Here is a 17,722-nt window from a genome sequence, read left to right as displayed (position 1 = left end):
CCAGTGTAATTTCCAACAGCATGTGATCACTGTATGTTAAAGGTTAGAGGCTATTATAATCTATTTATAATTTTATATTCATGTTCTTATTTAAACTTCATTTGCACATAAGCAAATATACAAAACACTGTATGTGATGTAGGTGTATCTGGTTGAGTAATTGCCCCCGTGTTATACAATCTATGCCTTTTTAAGAGTGATCATTTCAAGGCACATGTAGCAACTATTAAATAATTCTTTTTAGCAGAATGCTTGAAAACTGAAATACAGTTAGGACATTAATTCTTTTACCCTGATGCTAGTGTTGTCACTTATACTGCACAAGGTGAATATTCAGGAAATAATACTGGTGTAAATGCTGATGCAAAGAGCAACCACTCTGTTTTGTATTTACTTGTGCTGGTAAATATGAACCTACACAAAATGCAGGGTAGCAATGTGTCAGATCTTATAGGTCATAAAAGTATGTTTAGTAAAAAATAGTTCCATTCCTTAGCGTAATTGGCCATATAACAGCTCTGTTTTGTTTTCAAATTGCTGTTCTCTTTTCCTCAGTCATATTTTCCTTCTAATGTCTTTGTTTTCTAATATGTGAAAAAATCACATTGAACTTGTGGCCTTGTTGCTAGGTTTCAAGCTGATTTTATGCAGTCTACCGATGCACTATTTTCATTTCTGAATTCTGAATCAAGTCCCAAGGCAACAGGACCCTGTTTCTTAGCAACCCAGATGGGTCGATTATATATTCCAGCTCTTTTGTACAACAAAAGAACAAACAGCTCCCCGAACAGGGTGCGCTGCAAGTTCACCTCTTTACTTAGCTTCCGCTAGAAAAGAGGAAGAAGTTGTCTGCTTTCCATCAGACAGCGTATGAAGTTGGTCAGGAAGTCAGACAGTGGTGAGTGGCTTCTCTCTTTTCTGCGAAATGCATGTCTGTGGTGTCATTATTCATGACTGCACGTATGGATTTGTATGTACTTTGGGACAGTGAGTTTCAGTTTCTAAGACTCAAAAACATGCATGGAAAATCAAAGGTAACAAAGCTGATAGAGGAAGTGTGTGTGTGAAAATACACAGCCTTTCTGCTGTGGTGAAATTAATGGAAAATCACATTGCTTTTGGGGGGGGGCAATTAAGACTTGAAATATAGATTTTAGTAACTTACTCTGGCTGCAGAACTTTGCTTTTAGGAGAAAAGTGGAACTGGAGAAAACAGGTGGAGGACTGAGAGGTGAAAAGGAAGAAAAGGGTAGCCACATGACTAGTAAATTAGTGGTTTACGTTATCCAGTGTCTGAAAAGAAGACAAGATATGCTTATGAAAAAGTCTCTGCAGCGGGTCGCCTGGCTAGCTTTGGGACTTCTCGGCAGCGCAGGCAAAATTTGCATTTTGCTGCCTCCCGATTGCGATGGCAGGACTGAGGTTGCCCCAGGGAGTGAGGAGTGCTGGGGAGAGGGGAAGGGCGGGAAGGACGCGCAGCGCAGCTCTCGAGAGCTGAGCCTTTCTGCTCCCGACACCTGCGAGGGCCCTGCGCACACCCACCCTTTGCATGATGGCGACAGCAGCAGCAATGCTCAGGCCAGGTTTTTAGAGCTTTGGCACTACACAGACAAGCAGAAAGACCTTTGCTGTTCATGCATGCAGCTGGTTGCTGACCTTGGCAACTCCCTATTTTACCTATACCTAAAGCCTGTCACAGGGAGTCTGCCAGCATCTCGGGTTAGCTGCAAAACAAGGAAAGGCTGTTTTAAGTATATGAATGATCACTGTCAAATTTTCTCCCTGTTTATTGAATGCTCAAATATCCGCAGCAGCTGGTCGAGGTGGGACAGCGGGCTTGCCAGCAGACTCTTCCCCTCCTGTGTGATGGGAAGCCAGGGCCGCCCTGGGAGACGAAAGCGGAGCGGGAATCCAGAAACCCACCCAGGCCCGCTCCCCTCCTCCCAAACAGGAGGGGGAGAGGGGATTCGTCTACAGCAGGGTACGCGAGGCTGATGAAGGGCAGGAGCAGAGACCGGGCCTCCTGGATCCTCTTCCCATTTGCCTTACGCAGGACGTACAAGGAAATTTGTAAGGCTTTTTTTCTAAAAAGAAAGAGATTCTGGGGGTAGCTTTAAGACCAGTGAGAGACAGAACTGAGATAAGACAGTATTTAGCCCCGTGCATGGGGGTAAGCACTTTACTGCCTGTTAGGGCATTAACGCTACTCCAGTGGTCCCTTACAGGATCGGGCTCGTCACCCTGCCTCCAGCCCAGGGGAGAAGGTGAGGCTGCAGCGACACTGCCTCGTGAGACAGCCTGCAGCGGCACATAACACCTGAGCACATATTAGGATAGCACTGGGGCAGCTCTAATTAATGTTTGGCCTGGGCGGCTCTAGGAATGCGGAGAAACATGAAAATGCGTCAAGGGGGATGGAGACTCAAGTTTCAACTTTTTTCCTGATTTGAGGTTTGTTTGGTCATTCCTGCTTGTGCAAACTGAGGCTGGTGTATGTCCACCTCCGCCTAGCAAACACCAAATCCCTGCTGTGCTGGGGCACATATACAAGGTAACAGCTTGGGTTTAGTCTCCCTTCAAGAATATACTGTTTAACAAGACAAGAATAAAATTGTGGGAGAGGATGTATTTGCTTTTCTACTTAGTGGTGGGTATTTCAGGCAAAAGAAAAGCTGCAGGTCCTATTGCTATAAGTTAGTGTGAATGGGTAGATTCCTGAACACCCATGCTTTTGGCCTCAGATGGGTTTTCTATAGGGTTAGGAGTTTGCTTCTTCTGGTTACTTTGCAGAAACCGCAAACTGAGAGAAAGAAGCAAGTTATTCATCTGAGCATAGGTACTAAATAATATTGAAGTACAAGTACATATTTATCTTCAATGAATGGGCTAGGTTACACAGACAAGGTTAGCCAGACTGAGGGGAACAATCAGCAATAAAAGTCCTGTTTGCATGTCTTTTTCTTTTTGCCAGGGATTGCAATATCTGAGAAGGAAAAAATCCACAGACAAGCCATTATGTTCACCCTTCACAAAGCTGATCGACGATTTACCCTTGAAAGTCAAATTAAATTTTCTGCAAACCTTGACTGGGCTTTTTTATAGTGACAAACCCTAGTGCAGCAGCCCGAGGCCAACAGAGCTATGTGGCTAAAGCAGCCTCCTGATTTTAGCTACTGACTCTATAGCTCATCCAACCCTTCTCAGAAGCCATGAGGAAAGGAAAAAGGGGAACTGAAGCAGACAGCCACCTCTGAATCCATAGTCATGCACCAACTTTCCAGGCTTAAGTCCAGGCTGCTCCTTCCTCTTTCAGAAAAGAAAAAGGAGTTGCCTCATCTCATCGCTGGGTTTCCACGGATGAGCTCTTACAAAGCCAAGACACAGTTTGTGAAGAACGGTAAATATAAGACTGGAGTGTATCAAGACCCCAAGTCGTATGATTGCAGACAGATAGAGTATGCTTTTATTCTCCCATGCTTTTAGAAATGAAACACATTGAAACGAGCAAATGTTTGATTATCAAATAATTAAGCCACTAGGTGTCAGTCTCACTGGGACAAAAAGAAACCCCAGTCGTCAGTACAGCAGGGAGGATGTTGCTTTGGTATATAACTGTGTTTTAGGTACAAATCATTCACCAGAAAGACTTCAGTAGGAGAGGCTGATGAATCCAGGTTTTGGAGCTCTCTGTTTTAGTGTGCCATCTTGCTGACAAGATGGTTTTCATTTTGGCAGAGCAGACTGAAATACGGACAGGTCTAGATCAGGGCTCACAGTTCATCTTCGCCACCCCCTCTGCGACAGGTCTGCCTGCAGTTTCTGTTTTCCCCAGATTAAGAGGTAGCAGTTCAATTGCTTGACTGGCTGGATGGTATGATTTTAAGGTAGTTTTTCCATTTAGCAGCCCTAAGTGAGACCAGAACCTTATTGTGCTAGTGACTGTGCATTCCACGTAGCAAGAAACTGTCCCCTTTTCACAACAGTTGAAAATGAAATTATGTACAGAAAACTTGCAAAGAAAATGAAAAAATCCAAGATACATCTTGGATCAGTGCATCCAAAACTTGGGGCCTTGCCAAACAAACAAAACAAAATTGGTGCCTTTAATATTAAAATTGCTAAGGAAGAAAAACTTTAAATCAAAAGGATATTTGTTCAGACTTTTGCATTTTTTTCCTCTCTCCCCTAAAAAAGCAATTCAGCAAACTTACTATTTCTAAAATTAGAAACAAAGCCCAAAAAGTAAACAACAACCCTTCTGTTCTCCAAAGCAAATATTTATACCTGGCCATATAGTTTACTGGGAAAACACAGCAATGGCATATAGCCAGTGTTACATTGTCATGTAAAGCAATAAATATTTTTCCTTCGTACTGTCTTTGTGAAAGTATAAATCATGTCTTTATTTATTTACCAAGCTGCTTTAGCAAGAATTTTACTTCCCTGTTTTTGAGTTTACCTAAGTTAATTAAAACCAAACTTTCAGTTAGCTATTACTGCCAAAAGAAATTTGTCCAATAATATTCTGTCTCAAGGAAAATTCTGCTTTATTTCAAGATGTTCATGCTTCCATAATCCTAGTCAAATGATAATTTATTTTAAAACCTGGTGAATAAAACCTTTCTCTTTTAAGTAAATGTGTTCCCCCCCCCCCCAAGTCTTGACCTCTAATGCAAATTTACACCAGTGGAAGGAAAAAAACAAAAAAAACCCCAAACACATTTGGCCTTGCATCTCTGATTTTGCACTCTCTAAGGTCAGCACTCGGGAGGTTCTGACTATAGGAAAACACTGTATGAAAATATTAAAGAAATCTTAGGAAATGTTCTCAAGATTTCAGAACTTTCTCAATTCCATGTCAGGAGAAAAATAACACTTCAATAATTTGACTGGCTCCAAGAACTGATTCCAGAAAGTCCAATAACTAAATGGCCAAGACATTTAGCAATGAGGTGTGAAATCTGGGTTCAAGTCCCTTTTCTGAACCAGGAGCTCTTGGAGGAGTCCAGCATTGCTGCTCGGTGCTTTTACCTCTGGACTGACGGTTCTCTGTGTTTGGTGAAATTCCACCCTGAGTGAAACTGGTAATGACAAGTTAGCATATCTGAAAAGAAATAAGGAAAAAGCAAAAAAAGAAAGTTGCAACCACAAATTCCTGATTAAGTTCCTGATAGAAGGAAAACAACCTGAGGCTGCCCTCAGGACTTGGCCTGGAGGTAGAAGGGAGCTCTGCTCTGAAAATTTGGAAGAAAATAGTGCATATTGTCAGATAGGATGATTAGGTATGTTATTAACATTTTAGGCAACCGAAAAATTAGGTTGCTTGGGGTTGTAGACAGAACAGTGATGCAAATTCAATGTAACTAAGGACTTGCTCATACAGGGAATTTTACTGGTATTTTTTTTCACTAAAATTCCCCCCTGGGGAGAACCCTTAATGATGTATCTTCAGGGGTTTAAAATGAAATAACCAATCTTGGTGCAAGTTCTCTAAATGAAAAACATACCTGAGGACTAGCTACACTGATGCAAAATTCAGTGTAGGCCTGATCTTATGCAAAAAGCAAGGCCCCAAATTCAGTAATTGGGGTGACGGTAATTGGTTTATTTTGGCGTATTAAGAGAAAGGCAACAAATATGAAATGTAAATTAATAGTGTACAGTATTTCTTTCATCCGGCATTGTTCTCTGTAAACTCTTGCTCCTTCCCATACACTTGGGAAGTGTATTACACCAGGGAGTCTGTAGTTAAACATTCGTTATAATAAAGGTTCTAACATGTAACTTCATGCACCATTTGTGCTACTTCAGTGAGTTTACAGGGCAGTCATCCTGCTGCCTAGCCCACACCATTTTGATATTCTCTTGTTCAGCCATCCAAAGAAACATATCTTCCTGTTCATGCAGATGATACCTCTAAAACATTACAGTTATCAGTTTTCTGTCATCTGGTAACTGATAAGAAAGCAACTGTCTTGTGATACCTATTTCAACCTGAGAAGATTAGGAAAGATTATGAGTCAAATCTGTGTACTGAACAAAGCAGTCTAAGTGATCTGCATCAAGAAGGTAGTTGCTTTTCTAGAATGGGCTGATGGAGAAAACTCACTGTATCAAGACACCTCGGAAGAGTTCTAAGTCTGATTTCTAGTGTTGTATCTTGTCCTACACTTGCCTGGCTCAGTCTACAGAACACCGTCTAGTCAAGAAGAGCGCTACCAACAGCCATACTCACAATTCCTTCTTGCAACTTGCAGAAAATGTTATTAGTTATTTAAAATTCTGTCCACTTTGAATGCAGAATCACTTTTTCTTCCAAGCAAGGAAAATACAGGTTTAAAAATGATGTCTTATTGATGTTACATGACTACCTTGTTTAAGCACTGTTTCTAACCCTCTCAAAAGTTCTCCAGCAACAGGAATCTCTTAAACTTATTGTAGTGCAGCAGACCACAGAGTACATTAATGATTAATTAAGTTCACCACAAAGGTTTGAAAAATGATGCAGCAAAGAACTCCATGAAAGAATGAACTCAACATATTTATTTCAAGAAACTGTCTCCTGTGTTTTCAGAATCATAGCTCCTTTCTCTGGAGTAATGCTCTGTTTCTGTTATTACTCCTCATCTGTACTGTAGTAGCAGGCCACTGGACTAGTTTGAGATCAGGACCATGGTGATAGGTGTTATGTAAATAAAGAAGTTTAGGGTAATGAACAAATGTAATTCTTGTCAGCTCAACAGCTTGACTGGTATAGAAGAGTTAGTTAAGTATATTACAGATTTATCCCTAAATCTTGCATTTTATAAACAAAAATGCTAACTTGATAAACAGGTGTATTCTATACCCTACCTAATTCCAAACTGTAAGGCTTGTTCTTCATTTCACTTCTATGATCTTGGTTCTAAACACGGTGGCTTATCTGATGTTACAATGTATTTTCCTCTTCAAATGCAGTTTGAAACTAACTTACCAAATCTTATGACAAATGACTCCAGAGATCCTTTAAATCCGAAGTTCAAATCACAACATTTAAACTCAGGTAAGTCTTTGCTGGCCTTCATATTCATTGCATTAAAATAATTAGCAGTCAGTTCATGAACAGCAGGGAGTAGGACTAAGACAGAGGCAGACAGCCATGTAGAAGGTTAGGTGGCCTCACCTGAGGCACACTGACTCGCTAGCAATGTTTCTGGTAAGTTTCAATATCAGAGAAAATCTCTTCCCTAGCACTAACGAAAAGACTGGAGCTATTTCATGCAGCTTACTCATGCAAATGTATTTAATTTTAGGGATACCTGATATAAGCCAGATTGGTAGCTCAAAAAACCTGCTTCCCAGCGTAGATTTGCTGATATCAACCTCATAACAGTAGTTTGTGCTCAGGCAACTGAATCAAGTCCAATGTGTGCTGTCCTCACTGCAGATATGATAGTCCATATCTACAGTCCTACCAGTGTAGATAGTCTGTAATGGGATGTCTGTCTGCTCTTACTGTAATTGCTATAGCTTCAACTGTTATATAAATAGCTTGGTTGCAAATAATTAACTACACAGTAGTTAATGTACACACACATACATATTGTGTAGCATAAAACACTAATATTGTTGTACATTCACACACACACACAAAAACATGGATAGATTTTTTTTCTTGCTTACATTTACCATATATGTTTGGGTGCTCCTTTCTCTGGAACCCTTTCTGGTCAGCAATAAACACAGTTTTTCAAATGTTATAGTCCAAACAGTTTGTCCTATCATTAATGAACATTGTTTGCTTAATATTTTTAGATCCTGGACTTGAACCACTGAAAGCAAAGCAAAAGAACTCCTACAGATTTCTCACATACAAGCCTTATCGAAGCAAGTGGGATCCTAGGCTGCTACCCTGGCCACCAAAATTTGCTTCATTTATGATTAGTTAGACTATAGGACAACTTCCTGCTTTCTTGTGCATCAAAAGCTTTAAAAAAACTTTTTTTTTTTTTAACTCTGAATTAGACTGATTTTTGGTGTTTCGGATCATGCAATAGCTGAACTTCAGGGGACAACAGGCACGTTCTGAGGAAAGCACCAGCATGCTTTCCTCAGACATGAACTACTGATTTAATTTAGCTCTTCAAGAATATAATTCCATTTCCTTGCTCTTCTTGACCTTGATGAAGTCTGGAAAGATAATCACTTGGGGAATATTTTCCCATTTTAGCCTTTAATAGAAAATTACACTGCACTGCACGGGCCAATTCATTTGTAAGAATTCAGATATCCATGTTAGACTGTTCAAAGATACAGACTGTTTTAGAATATGCATATATTGGGAGAAAACTTTGATGGTTTATAAACATAACAACAAACACTTGAACTTAAGGATTTCCAAAAAGAAAGTGTCTCCATTCTCTTTACAAATCAGCTCCCATTAACATTACTCAAGTTTAATAAATGGTGGGTTGAGGAGGAAATAAATCGTTTAAGGAACTGGTGCAGGGGGTGATAGATGCTGAGTTGTGAACATAACTCTGCTAAGAAGTGGTAGGTCAATATGGTAAGTGATATTTGTAAAACTTGTACATGCACATTTGTAAAATCAGATGGCTGAACACAAAAGTCTCTAGGCATTTCAATGCATTGTGCTCTGATTCATGTATGAAAGCATGTCTGAGGACGAGTTCTTTGATGGACCTGTCAAAGACCATTCTCATGATAGCCACTCCTGTTTTGTTTTGTAGCACTAATGTATCTTTTCACTTTTCTACTCTCAGAGGCTCAGAAGCCAACGTGGTGTTCATATTGTGTTCTTAGACCATGTGGAGGAAAAGCTAGGCTGGCCACAGCAAGGAGAGGTCAGTGGTGGTGTTAGTTCTCCTGGTAGAGCAGGGACACTGAATCCAGTCTGATTCAGAAGGCACACGTCTTTTCGGTCTCCTGGCATCTTAGGTGAGGAAGGATTGATGGGTGCTGGCAGAAGCTCCATCAGTTTGGGAGGGCCTGGAGGTACTGATACCTGATTAAACTCAATAGACCCCTTTTCTGAGGTCAGAGCAAAAAGTGCAGTTTAGATTGCTTTTCAGGCTGGCTTGCACTAGGGAAAGGTTACCACCAAATGAGTTCCTGGTGGCATCCAGGATGTCCTGCAGAGGTTTCATGTGTCCATGCAGGCAGTGCAGCATTGCCTCAGAGTCTGTGCTGCAGTGTGGATTATCTGAGCGAGCTGAAGCAATGAAAATGTGCTGGTCACAACACTGACCTTCACTGGAATAACTCCTCCTTCTTGGAAAAATACACATGTCTGAACAGAGTTCTCTGCTGCCATAGCCAGGGTGCTCTATCACACGGCTCAAGAATCTCTATTTTATGCTCCAGTCTTCAGGACAGATGTTCCCAAGAGTCAGAAGTGAAGTTGTAGAAAGCAGTTCTGAGTGACTTGATGATCAAAGCAAAAGAAGTATTATTTAATAGCTTTGTCTTCCAGATATAAATTCTTATTCTGCCAAATTCTATGCACTTGTTTTTAGCCAGTATATGACTCAAAATAGCTGAATTAAGAGCTGGCACCATTCCTTTTGCTGACAGATTTGCATTTCATACTGATAGTTTCTATCAGACTGAGAAGATGGATAATTTGTATATCCTAAAATAAAACTTTTTTGATTAAGGGTATCTATTCATCTAAGGTTGTTTTATGTTCAGTTGAATATGTATCTGCTGGGTATGCTTGAAATTCTCCTGTGTTAAGGGCCTGCAAAGTCAAGGCATTCCTTGAAATGATCTTGCACATCCTTCCAAGGAAAAGGAACAAATTTCTTTTTCATGTCTGGAGTGTCAACGTAAGGGCTTGGAGGAGAGGAGAGGGATTTTTTGCAATCACCCTACGGCCTGGGCCACAACAACCAAATGGTGTGTGAGATAAGAAGTAAAATCCAAAGTTTGACCAGGACACTTGCTGATGGATTGGTAAGGACAGACTGTGCAGTCCAGCCACCTCTCTCCTGGCATGTCACAAGATGCCCTCATCACACTCCTCTGTCAGTAAACATGCCTATGGAAATGCCTGTGGAAACTTTCTTGATGCTGCCATTTGTTGCAGCTTTTGTGAAATAGTAATTCTCTCCCTGCCAAACTGGCAGCAAAGGAAATGTGCTTTTCCCCATGTATAGAATCATAGATAATTTAGGCTGGAAGAGGCCTCTGGGCGTTTTATGGTCTAACCCCCACTCAAAGCAGGGCCATGGTGGGCTGCTTTCTAAAGCAGATTGAAAGTAGGACCCCTATTTAATTTGTTAGCAGACCATTTTCTTTTTTAGCTTCCAACATGCCTCTCCTTCAATGTTCCTGGGCTGCCAACATATTACAATGGCCTCTAACACAGTCCCCATGTCTGGCTTCCAGGATCCTGGGAGAACAGAAAAATGGCTGAGATGTGTGCCATGTTATGCTTCCATCTGGCCTAAAACAAACTTCTCACAGGGAAATTCCTGATCTTATAACTGACAAAACCAGTTTGTTCTAAACTGCTTTTACTTCCGTGATGTCTGATACTAGCCTGATGTCATTTTATATGATGTTTGATGACTACATTTGAATGACAATGTCTTTCCTTTCACAGGAACCCCAGCCTCAGCAGCACGGTGATGATAGAAGGGATAAAGTTCTACAGAATTATCCAAGCTAAATACCAAACTTCTGATCCTATGAAATGAGTATGTCTGCAGGTGCTATGACAGATGCTAGTGATGCTGAGCAATGTGTATGTTGTGTATCCCATTATTTGAGGTATCAGCTCTTTGAGAACCCTGGCCTGGTGTGAGAAAGGAGGTCTAGGTCCTTCAAGCAGTGCAAACACTGTGATAGAGAGTTCACCTTGTGAATGACATTTAAACATTTAGAAAATATCTGTTTGTTACTGTAAATACTGGTATTGAACAGGAACATGGTAAACAAACTTTATCTGGTTTTATCAGTGAGTATATGACCCTTCACTTAGTTCTTAATTTCTGAAATAGTACAGAGGGCATTATTATTCTTTTTCTCCTTAACAAATCCCTCTCTCTATGTATTTATCTCTATATTGCTAAAAATGACTTACTAGCTCTTCATTAATTCTTTTCCCTAACCAGTCCCTCAGTCATCTTGAGGTAAAAGAAATGGCTCAACCCATCATGTTCTTGAGGACTGATGAGGCTGAGTGCCATTATGAGTTTATTTTGGAAACTCCCTGCCTTCTCCACTGAAGAGTTTGTGATCAGCAAACTGTACCAGACTGATTCCTCCCCCGCCCCCCACACTTCCTCTTGCTTTGATAGGAACAGCTGTTTTGCTCTTGACTCTAATTACTACAGGCCCTCAAAGCTCAACACTATCAGGTAGTTTCAATTCCCTTTAAAAACAGGGTGTGGGGGTGATGAGTGTAATAGGGGGAAGCACTTCTTAAAGTCAGTGTGCATTGCTGAGGGCTTTGGAGACATATCCAACAACTAGATTTGGTTTCAGAACTAGATTTAAACTGTAAGTAAGCTGCACAGTAAATATACCCCGGCTGGTGATTTAGCACAAGAAAAATTGCATATTGGATTGTTTTGCCCTTTCCAAAAGATAGTGAATTACAAACTTTTGGGGGAAGTTTTAGGTGCTAATGAGAATCTCTTGAGCAATGATCTCATAGCTCTGTGTGCTCATAGCTCATAGCTGTTGTGGAGTCCAGCCTTTCTCCACGATTTCACTGATGCAACTGCAGGGGGAAAAAAAAGTGTAATACGTTAACATTAAAAAAGGCATACTTAATGTTAAACACATCTTCCTACCAATCAGGGAGCAATTGCATTTTTTCTCCAGACTCTGGTTTGGTTTGAAATTTGATATTCTCTAAACTTGGATTTGGAAAGAATCAAGTCCCCAGTCTGCCTGGAAATCGTGTATTTTCTGAATGCCGGGTAAACCTGGCCCAGAAGATGGTGTTTTCTTTGTGCAGTCACATATGGCAGTGAAGGACTGCAGTAAAAATTGAATAGCTAGTAGATTTCAAAGATTGTTAGGATTTAACTTGCTGTTGGTAGACATAATCAATATATAATAGTAATGTATCAATGTGCAAATATTTGCTAAGCCTCCCATAGCAATAGGAGTGAGAGAGTAATGAAGTGATGCACGTGGCATTCCTTTGGAAGAATGCTATTGATGTTGTCTTTTTACAGATGGGAAAAATGAAGCACGGAGAAGTTAAATGACTGCACAGAGAAGCTGAATGACTTGCCTGAAAAGCATTTGGAAAGAGTCGGTTCTGGTCCAGCTCTCACAGGTTAACTTAATCTCTTATATCATAACAGATGTGGAGGCATTTCCAGTGTTTTTGAGCAAAAGAGGACTGAGCCTGCCCTTCCGTTCCTGCATCACACCCCATCTTTAAAAAGTTGCATGGCGGAGGTATATTTTCATCCTGACTCACAAGAGGTGGGTAGCTCCCTTGTGTTCGGTTGCAACAGGGAGTGAGATGCACCTGCATGTTACAGACACACACATCCTGGCTTGTGTAACTTCTCTCTTGCTTTGGAGGAGACAGAAAAAAGCCACAGAGCTGCTCTGCAGCCAAGAGAGTACAAGTTGCAAGAGCCTCTGGGGTACAGAGGCTATTAGGAAAATTAAGGTACCTGCAATAATTCCTGGATAATGCTCTTTACTTCCAAATATGTTATAACAGATATCCTAAAAAACGAAACTGAGAGTTGTAAACCTAACACTTCTTTGAAAATGCCAGCTCAGTTTGTTCACCTACTGTGATGTAATTATTATAATACATACCATACTCTAAGAAAAAAACAACCATTCCTATTAAGAACTATGAAGAAGTATAAAACTTTCATTTGTTCCAACAGCACATCCTTGCTGGGAAGCAGCTTGAAGAGCATTATGGCTACTGATAAAACAGATAACTTGCTTCCAGATTCCCACACTGGCTTGACAACAGTCAATAGCTCTTCTGAAAAGTAGAAATAGTTAAGCTGTGCAGCTAGGAGCACATGTTACCTCTCTGGGCTTACCAGTGTAATGCAGTGGCTTGGTGGGAATAAGCTGCTGATACTATCGTCCAATGTGCAAAACAAACATTTGGGTGTTTCCTGGAGAGCAATTCTGCCTCAGTTACAATGTCGGCTTGGTGCAATTTGGTGTTCAGCACAGCCCAACAAGAGTGTAGCTTCACCAGCCTTTTGCCATGCCTCTGCAGGTGGTTGCCCACTCTAATAATTCATAGGTACGCTCAGGAGAAGCCCTCATCTGAGCAGAGTGTGGTTTCGGCTAGTCATGCTGTCCCCAGCTGGGAGCGTCCCTGTCCCTCCACTGCATGCCTGAGCCCTTGCAGAGTACTGAGAGCTCCTCTGATTCTCCTGTTTGCCATTCAGGCTGATCTCCACCGCCTCCAACAGCTGCATAAAGTTCTTAAACCTCAGAGAAACTAGAGTATGGATTTCATATCAAGACCTGGCTAAAATGTTTTTCTTATGCCTGAGCAGTTGTTGATACTGGAGATTCAAGCAAAATCTCGTAAGCCTTTTTTATTTTTTCATTCTCACTGTGGCAGTGTAAATGCACTGTAAATCTTGCTGATGGCTATGTCAGCCATTTGGGCAGACAGTCAGCTGCAGGGTGAACATCACTTAGCCCCGTGTACGAGAAATGACCAGCATCTATTACCAAAAATGTCTCTGAACTAAAACCCTTTCCAGGCAATAGGTTTCATTGACTTCAGGGTACTTAGGAACAGGCTTAAGGAGATGAATTCTTTTGTTTTGCACAACACTATCGGATTGTTTCTTTTAGAATCATTTTATAAAAACCTTTACAGCTTCTACAGGCATACCTCATTTTATTGCACTTCACTTTATTGCGCTTCGCATATATTGCATTTTTTACAAATTGAAGGTTTGTGGCAACCCTGCATCAAGCAAGTCTGTTGGTGCCATTTTTCCAAGAGCATGTGTTCACTTCATGTCACTGTGTCACATTTTGGTAATTCTCACAATATTTCAAACTTTTTCATTATTACTATATCTGTTATGGTGATCTGTGATCAGTGATCTTTGATGTTACTATTGTAATTGTTTTGGGGTGCCATGAACCATGCCCATATAAGATGGCGAACTGAATCGATAAATGTTGTGTGTGTTCTGACTGCTCTGCCGACATCCCCCCCATCTCTCTCCCTCTCCTCGGGCCTCCCTATTCCCTGAGACACAACAATATTGAAATTAGAGCAATTAATAACCCTACAATGGCCTCTAAGTGTTCAAGGGAAAGGAAGAGTCACAGGTCTCTCACTTTAAATCAAAAGCTAGAAATGAGGAAGCTTAGCGAGGAAGGTATGTCCAAAGCCGAGATGGACCGAAAGCGAGGACTCTTGTGCCAAACAGTTGGCCAAGCTGTGATTGCAAAGGAAAAGTTCTTGAAGGAAATTCAAAGTGCTGCTCCAGTGAACACACAAATGATAAGAAAGCAAAACAGCCTTATTGCTGATATGGAGAAAGTTTTAGTGGTCTGGATAGAAGATCAAACCAGCCACAACGTTCCCTTAAGCCAAAGCCTCATCCAGAGCAAGGCCCTAACTCCCTTCAATTCTGTGAAGGCTGAGAGGGGTGAGGAAGCTGCAGAAGAAAAGTTTGAAGCTAGCAGAGGTTGGTTCGTCAGGTTTAAGAAAAGAAGCCGTCTCCATAACGTAAAAATGCAAGGTGAAGCAGCAAGTGCTGATGTAGAAGCTGCAGCAAGTTATCCAGAAGATCTAGCTAAGATACTCAATGAAGGTGGCTACACTAAACAACAGATTTTCAATGTAGACGAAACAGCCTCCTGTTGGAAGAAGATGCCACCTAGGACTTTCATAGCTAGAGAGGAGAAGTCAATGCCTGGCTTCAAAGGACAGGCTGACCCTCTTGGTAGGGGCTAATGCAGCTGGTGACTTTAAGTTGAAGCCAATGCTCATTTACCACTCCAAAAATCCTAGGGCCCTTAAGAATTATGCTCAGTCTACTCTGCCTGTGCTCTATAAATGGAACAACAAAGCCTGGATGACAGCACATCTGTTTACAACATGGTTTACTGGATATTTTCAGCCCACCATTGAAACCTACTGCTCAGAAAAAAAAGATTCCTTTCAAAATATTACTGCACGTTGACAATGCACCTGGTCACCCAAGAGCTCTGATGGAGATGTACGACAAGATTAACATTGTTTTCATGCTTGCTAACACAACATCCCTTCTGCAGCCCATGGATCAAGGAGTCATTTTGACTTTCAAGTCTTATTCTTTAAGAAACACATTTCGTAAGGCTAGAGCTGCCAAAGATAGTGATTCCTCTGATGGATCTGGGCAAAGTAAATTGAAAACCTTCTGGAAAGGATTCGCCATTCTAGATGCCATTAAGAACATTTGTGATTCATGGGAGGAGGTCAAAATATCAACATTAACAAGAGTTTGGAAGAAGTTGATTCCAGCCCTCACAGATGACTTGGAGGGCTTCAAGACTTCAGTGGAGTAAGTAACTGCAGATGTGGTGGAAACAGCAAGAGAACTAGAATTAGAAGTGGAGCCTGAAGATGTGACTGAATTGCTGCAATCTCATGATAAAACTTGAATGGATGAGGAGTTGCTTCTTAGGGATGAGCAAAGAAAGTGGTTTCCTGAGATGGAATCTACTCCTGGTGAAGATGCTGTGAACATTGTTGAAATGACAACAAAGCATTTAGAATATTGCATAAACTTAGTTGATAAAGCAGCGTCAGGGTTTGAGAGGATTGACTCCACTTTGGAAAGAAGTTCTGTTGTGGGTAAAATGCTATCAAAGAGCATCGCATGCTACAGAGAAATCCTTTGTGAAAGGAAGAGACAATCGATGCGGCAAATTTCACTGCTGTCTTATTGTAAGAACTTGTCACAGCCACCCCAGCCTTCAGCAACCACCACCCTGATCAGTCAGCAGCCATCAACATCGAGGCAAGACTCTCCATCAGCAAAAAGATTACGACTGGCTGAAGGCTCAGATGATGGTTAGCATTTTTGAGCAATAAAGTATTTTTTAATTAATGTATGTACATTGCTCTTTTAGACATAATGCTATTGCACACTTAATAGACTACAGTATAGTGTAAACAACTTTTATATGCACTAGGAAACAAAAAAATTTGTGTGACTTGCTTTATTGAGGTAGTCTGGAACTGAACCTGCAATACCTCTGAGGTATGCCTGTATAGATGCAGAGAGAGAATTTGAATCCTTTCTGAAAGACTTAAAGAAAGAAGCAGGCTTACGAGTTAATTGTAAATGCTGTAATCTCAAATGATCTGAAGAAATAAGGGTATTACACAAAAGTATGTTCAAAAATGCCACCCAAGCAAACTGTCTATAAAGAAAAATCATTAGATTGCATAAGTTATTAATACTAATATTTTGTATACATATGGAGCTTTTCCTTCAGAGCTTTATTTTAAAACAAGAGACCTGTGCAATACTCAACAAAGGAGTGAGGCCTAAATGAAAAAGGTACGGGGTTTACTCTTTTTATTTACATAGAATTTATTTTATTTATATATTTTTTGGTACCAATCTTTGTAACAGTTCAGGAAGTGCTGAGAATTTTCTGGTTAAATTTTGCATACACGATTGCAAAGGGCAACAACGGCAATGGAAACTAGAGAGAGGGGGATTAAGTAGCTGTGTACAGAGAGACTCGGAGGAGGTAGCAGGAGGCCAGTCCACAGGAATGGCTGCTGTCGCTGCAGAACATCTGTAAATAGTTCTTTTAATAAAGAGCCAGTTTGATTTTAGTAGCATGGGATTTCTTTGTGTTACAGACCAACAGGCAGCACATGAAACACAGGTGTATTCTGCAACTGTTTAAAACACAAAGATTTATAAACATTGAAGTGTCGCTTTTCCTCCATAGAGGCCTTTTTTTGGATGGAAAAATTAAAACAAGGAAGTGCCTGTCATGTAGCTTGTGCTAAAATTATACTCAGTGCAATAAACTTATCTGTAGTGTGTTCCTCAGCTGATACTTTTTACCAATCATCTTTTATTTTGTAAGAACAAACCAAAACAAAAACCAGTTGCTGTTTATTTTCACCAGCATCCTACATAGCTGAAGAAGGTGAAGTGGTAATGGTGTTCCTCAAATTTTACTCGCAAGAGATGGATAGGAGCACAGCAATCCCACAGCAGCCAGTGGAAAGTCAAAACACAGTGCAATAAACAGATGCATTTCAGTAAATATTTTCCTAAGAGGGAAATTGTTCTTGTTGATGGTTACGAACCTCTCAAAGTAAAGAACAAACAATGTTACTAGCAAAAATGATGAGAACCAGATGAAAACTAGACAAAGCCAAAGAGTACCAAGGGAATCTCTTTTTTCTAACTGAGGAAATTTTCTGGCCTTGTGGAAAAGGCGAGGAAGGAAAGGGAATATAATGGCCTGGTCTATTTTAAAATAATATACTGATATGCACGCTCCCCTCTGATCAAAGCTGGCTGGTATGCTCTGTGTGAAACCTTGCACTCAGTAAATAAACAAGTGTTTTCTTGAACTTAGTAAGAGTGGACAAAGCCTTAAGGGACTTCCAGATCTGGACCTCTGAGGGCACAGTCCAGTGGCATAGTGCTGCCTTGCTGTGTCACAGAATAAAAACATGATCAAAATTTACCAAAAGCATTTATTGAATCTCTCGATCTTTTTCTTATGT

At 40.7% G+C, this 17,722-nt stretch overlaps 1 long non-coding RNA gene across 1 annotated transcript; it reads left to right on the top strand.

Moving 5' to 3' along the window:
• Window positions 1–791: 791 nt before the first annotated feature.
• Window positions 792–7,889, top strand: LOC106483585 (uncharacterized). The gene is made up of 5 exons (XR_001292412.1): window positions 792–898; window positions 1,812–2,070; window positions 2,972–3,397; window positions 6,958–7,042; window positions 7,795–7,889. It is a non-coding gene; the product is annotated as an uncharacterized lncRNA (long non-coding RNA).
• Window positions 7,890–17,722: the final 9,833 nt, after the last annotated feature.

Source organism: Apteryx mantelli, chromosome 2, assembly GCF_036417845.1.
Source record: "Apteryx mantelli isolate bAptMan1 chromosome 2, bAptMan1.hap1, whole genome shotgun sequence".
Taxonomy (NCBI): domain Eukaryota; kingdom Metazoa; phylum Chordata; class Aves; order Apterygiformes; family Apterygidae; genus Apteryx; species Apteryx mantelli.
This window is presented reverse-complemented; position numbering and strand designations above follow the sequence as displayed.